Genomic DNA, 5,472 nt, shown 5'->3' with positions numbered 1-5,472 from the left:
TCATGAATGAAACACCGCTGTGTTTGCTTTTAGAGATGTGAAGCGGCTGAGCTGTTACTTTATTTGGAACAATTTTTGTTGATGAAATGGAGCAAAATCAGGCGTACGTGTTTATTGAACTGTTGCATTAAATCAATATCACATTTGCAAACTCCTTGAATAATTATTACAATCTGTCACTCTCCTTGTCGCGATCTGTGGGTGCACAGAAAATGAGAGTTCTCAAGACTCAAAAGCATGTATAAATGATAAGATCCGTCATCTGTCATCGCGTTATAAATGCGGGACCTGTGGGAATGAGTAGAATTATTATTAATAGCCGCAATCCTGCGCCTGAAATTCAAGACCTGCTCTGTGTTCTCTGCTAATAACCCGACTGTGAATGATGCGAGCGGCGTTATGTTGTCAGTGAGAAGCTGCAGCCGTGGCGGGGAGGAGGTTTGGTGTGCTGGTGTTCTGACAAATAATGCTACCTATCAGATTATGCTACCAACAAATCGTCAGAACACCGGCAGAACAATAACAATGTGCTACATGTTTCTTTTCCCCTCATTTTTTTTTTTCAATTGACGGAAATCTGTCGTAGCGACGGAAAACTTTAAACCCCGAGTAGTATGTATATCATACTGCACCACAGTAATATATTTCTTATAATTTCTTTAAAGTAACCCGAATTTATTAAGCTAACCCGAATTTATATCTTGACGGGTTGCCATGAGGAACTTTTAAATTTCTGTAGCCTATGTAAATGATGTGACGAAAGTTTTACTCCAATGAAACTGTCAAATGCTCATGAAGTGACTCTTAGAGGGAGTCAGAGCAGTTCTGGAGATGTTGTTCATGTATTTGTCCTCATGTAGTGAGACAACAGAAGCTGAAATCAGCGCGAGCGTTGCACACTTTGTGTAGAAAACAAAACCGCTGGTCTGTGCCATTTACATACACAGAGACACGCAGAACATGCTGGATTCATATGTAAACAGTATTTTTGTGGCTGAATATTCACAGATACTAGTCCATATTGCGACTCTATAAGTGTACTGACCTACTTTTGATTAATTCATCCAAGAGCAGTTCTGGAGATGTTGTTCATGTATTTATGTCCTCATGTAGTGAGACAACAGAAGCTGAAATCAGCGCGAGCGTTGCACACTTTGTGTAGAAAACAAAACCGCTGGTCTGTGCCATTTACATACACTGAGACACGCAGAACATGCTGGATTCATATGTAAACAGTATTTTTGTGGCTGAATATTCACAGATACTAGTCCATATTGCGACTCTATAAGTGTACTGACCTACTTTTGATTAATTCATCCAAACTGATAAATTCCGTGACAAGATTTTTTATGTCTTTTAAAGAAGTCTCTTCTGCTCACCAAGCCTGTATTTATTTGATCCAAAGTACAGCAAAAACAGTAACATTTTGAAATATTTTTACAATTTAAAATAACTGTTTTCTATTTGGATGTATTTTAAAATGTAATTAATTCCTGTGATTTCAAAGCTAAATTTTCAGCATCATTACTCCAGTCTTCAGTGTCACATGATCCTTCAGAAATCAGTCTAATATGCTGATTTGCGGTTAAAAAAACATTTATTATTATTATGATGTTGAAAACAGCGGAGTAGATTTTTTTTCAGGTTTCTTTGATAGAAAGTTCAGAAGAACAGCATTTATCTGAAATAGAAATCTTTAGAAATGTTATAAATGTATTTATCGTACTTTTGATCAATTTAAAGGATCTTTGCTAAATAAAAGTATTAATTTATATAATTTCTTACTGTTCAAAAACTTTTGACTGGTAGTGTATATTAAAATGTTTCATAATTCATTCAAATAAATTAAACACTTTTAAATAGGTTGCAGAAATAATATTTTGTCACACATTATTTTGTTTAGTTCAGAATCGTGATCTCTATTTGAGACAAAAAAAAAAATCGTGATTCTCAATTTATCCAGAATCGTGCAGCTCTATATAGAATGCTGTATAAAGTTACTAAAATAGGTATTTTCAGGAATCATTTTTTTAATGGCCAAAAGTTAAATATGTACAACAATCACTCTGAACTGTCTGGGCGACTTCCTTTGGCCATCTGAGAAATGCACTTGCTTTGTCATGAAATGGAACAAAAGTTGGCCTCCACCGTTTTCACACTTCAAATGGGCTGCAGTTATTTGAGACCGCCCCTCAAGCCACGTGTGAATGTGCTGTTCAACTCGAGTGCAGGAAGAGGAAGGTGAAGTAAAAAGGCAAGAATTCTCCTCACAGGCTGCATGCAAGCACATCTTGATTTTCTTTTGCTGGCCTCTGCGCCGTTCCGCTGCAGCGCTGCAAACCAGTGTATAAATAGAAACCACTGTCTTACTTTTCTTTTAACAAGCTGCATTTTGGACTAGAGTATTGCCAGGAGTCATTCAAACAAGAGAGTAACATTCTTACACACAAATGCAGCACAAAGAGCATTGCTGGTATCACTGTGCTTGTGATATATAATAATCTGAATAGCTTGTGTAGACGACTAGAGCTGTGCAATTAATCTTTTTTTATCAATTATGGTTTTGGCTTCCAACGATTATGTCTTGTTTTGTTCTGTGTTTTAAATCCATGTAAGTATACGTGTGTGTGTGTGTGTGTGTGTGTGTGTGTGTGTGTATATTCATTTTATGTTTTTACAATAAATGCAGAATGTTTCCAAAGTCAATAAGTAATCATGTTAAATAAACGTGACCTCAATATTAATGAAAATAATCATGATTATTATTTTTGCCATAATTGTGCAGCCATGCCTTGACGAATGCAAATTGTTTCAGAGTTCATATTATTAGAAAATGCTGTTTTTACAATAAATGCAGAATGTTTCCAAAGTCAATAAGTAATTAAATAAAATTGTTATGTAATAATGTTAAATAAACGTGACCTCAATATTAATGAAAATAATCATGATTATTATTTTTGCCATAATTGTGCAGCCATGCCTTGACGAATGCAAATTGTTTCAGAGTTCATATTATTAGAAAATGCTGGTCCTATAACACTGAATTCATTTCAGTGATGCTTTCATCTAGAAAGGATGGGCAATGAATTCCTCCTCTCTTCCTCAAAGACATTTCTAGAATATTGGCATATTTTGCAGCACATTTTCCTGCTTGAGTAGCTGTACAGTAGAGAGCTGGTGGCTGGACTCTGGCAAAGAGTAGCACTATTAGCCAGACCGAGTCATTGGTTAAATGATACAATTATGAGACCCTTCAGGGACTTCCCTGATTGGATCTTCCCTTTTAAACCATATCTGTTGGTTAGAATGAAGTCAGCACTTAGAATACCGAATGGAAGAAAAACTTCAGGTTTCAATTTAGGTTTATATTACACGTTTAATAGTTTTACGGTTCTTTCCTAGAAACATAAAACCTTTTTTTCAGAAATGGAATAGTGAATAGAAAACATTTATCCATTGTACAGAGCACATTTGTACTGCTTCAGAATGAGTTCGATTTATTAATTTTTTTTCTTTTTATTCAAAATTGTATTATTTTATTAATTTAGTGTAAGTGACCTTGAGTGCCTCTCAACTGTCCTTGAATGCTCTTAATGTCATTGAAGCTTTCTTGAGTGACATGAATCTCCAGTGTTTTCTGAAATATTATGGATAGTTGATTGCTGTAATTTGTCATATTTTGTCTCTGTGACATTTTCAGTCGCAGGGGTTAATTAGAAACCTGTCAGATGGTGCGATGCTCATCATTATAATAATTATGTTCTTGTGTACTTTGTCCTTGTGGTTTGCAATTGTGCAAATGCAATTCCTAAATTTCCATTGCAATATGGATGGATTACCTACAGTAAAATGAGAAAAAATTACTTAGTAATTCCCCTCAGCACGTTCTTTATTGCTGTATCTCTTCAAGGTCAAGGCTATGTTAAATATCTTCACTAGAATTACATCCACAGTTTTGAGCGTGTTGAGCTCCAGGTTGTTGAGACTACATCGATTAGCAATAATTATAAATTAGGGTGACCCATAGGCCTACGTCCTCTTTTCCCCGGACATGTCCTCTTTTTGGACCTACAAAAATGCGTCTGGCCGGGATTTCTTAATTGTCCAACATGTCCGGGATTTGGCTGTTTTCTTAATCCCACTCCCGCTGAATCTCTGACCATTGCCGCATGCTCCCGCAATATGTGTTTCGCTCCCGCGATTTTCATGTCCACACCTTTAAATATTTTAATATTGTATATAATTTTGGCACACCCAGGGAGCTTCTCTCAGGATGTGGTGTATTTAAATATTTTTGAATGAGTGTTTGCACTGTTTACTTTCACATTCGATTTCACGATCACACGCACTCTGTGTAAAGCACATCTTACAAGATCAGATATTTGTAATCATACTGGTAAAAAATGTATAGCCTGAATGCACTGGCCGATTATATATTTTTTGCAGATTCCAATTGCCGATTAGATTTTCTTTCTAAGAACTATAATTGACCGCATTTACAAACAAAAATCTACTTTTCTTTAATGCAAAGTTTTATTTTTATTAAAGATAGACAACAGCACAAATAAATGCAATAGAATAAAGAGAGCTATGAAACTAAGTTTTTCAGGATAAGTAAGTTTTTATTCAGGTAAGAAATACTACAGAAATTAAAGTAATCAAATGTAAAATAACACATCCAGTGTTTTATGATACTTTAATTTCTGTAGTCTTCATTGTAAAAATTAAATACAGATTAATTCTTACCATTAAAGTTATAAAACATATTCAGTCAAGAGCAGAAAGTGATTTTCTTTGTCTTTTGTTCTTTGATTAACATGACAGACAGCAGCAGGAATATTGGACTGCGGTCCCTTTAAGAGTTTATCCATGGAACCAATATACTGTTGCACAACATGCGTTCTCTTTCTTTTTTCCAAAACTGACTGTGTTTAACTGGATACTCGCCAAGACGGGCATTTTGACAGTTTATGTATTTGAAAGTTTAGTGCAGTTAGACATTCATTTTGATATTTGTGGCTCACAAGCTGTTTGAGACTGAGCATGGCTTGTGCGCTCCACTAATATAGATCAGTGGTGGGGCGTGCGCGTTTGGTATAAGCGCGAAACCTGCGGGAATGACTAAAATAATGCGCAATACAACCTCTATTTAACCGGAGCGAATGAGACGTGTGTGAGAGAGAAGGGGTCGTCAGAGAGATGAGAGTGAGAGTGCGCGGCTGATGTTATTGCCTGTGCCACTGGTAACAAAACGGATCGGCTCGGAAACAGAAAGAAGTGAGACAGACGGACCAATCACCGATCCGGGCTGAACATCAGGAAAATCGTCCGATTCTGATCCCTGGCCGATCGATCGGTACATCTCTAGTATTAACAAACTCCTATGTTTTAGGCTAATTGAATGAACAAAAACTATAATATGATCTCAATGATACTAAACACCTATATATATATATATATATATATATATAT

General features: G+C 35.9%; 1 protein-coding gene across 1 annotated transcript in view; it reads left to right on the top strand.

Moving 5' to 3' along the window:
- The window catches only part of LOC107592856 (voltage-gated potassium channel subunit beta-2), a 187,737-nt gene that overhangs the window by 4,412 nt on the left and 177,853 nt on the right, over window positions 1-5,472 (top strand). The window lies entirely within an intron of this gene.

Source organism: Sinocyclocheilus grahami, unplaced genomic scaffold (genome assembly GCF_001515645.1).
Source record: "Sinocyclocheilus grahami isolate Dianchi unplaced genomic scaffold, SAMN03320097.WGS_v1.1 scaffold160.1, whole genome shotgun sequence".
Taxonomy (NCBI): domain Eukaryota; kingdom Metazoa; phylum Chordata; class Actinopteri; order Cypriniformes; family Cyprinidae; genus Sinocyclocheilus; species Sinocyclocheilus grahami.
The sequence above is the reverse complement of the archived record's forward strand: the minus strand, read 5'-3'. Positions and strand labels throughout refer to the sequence as shown.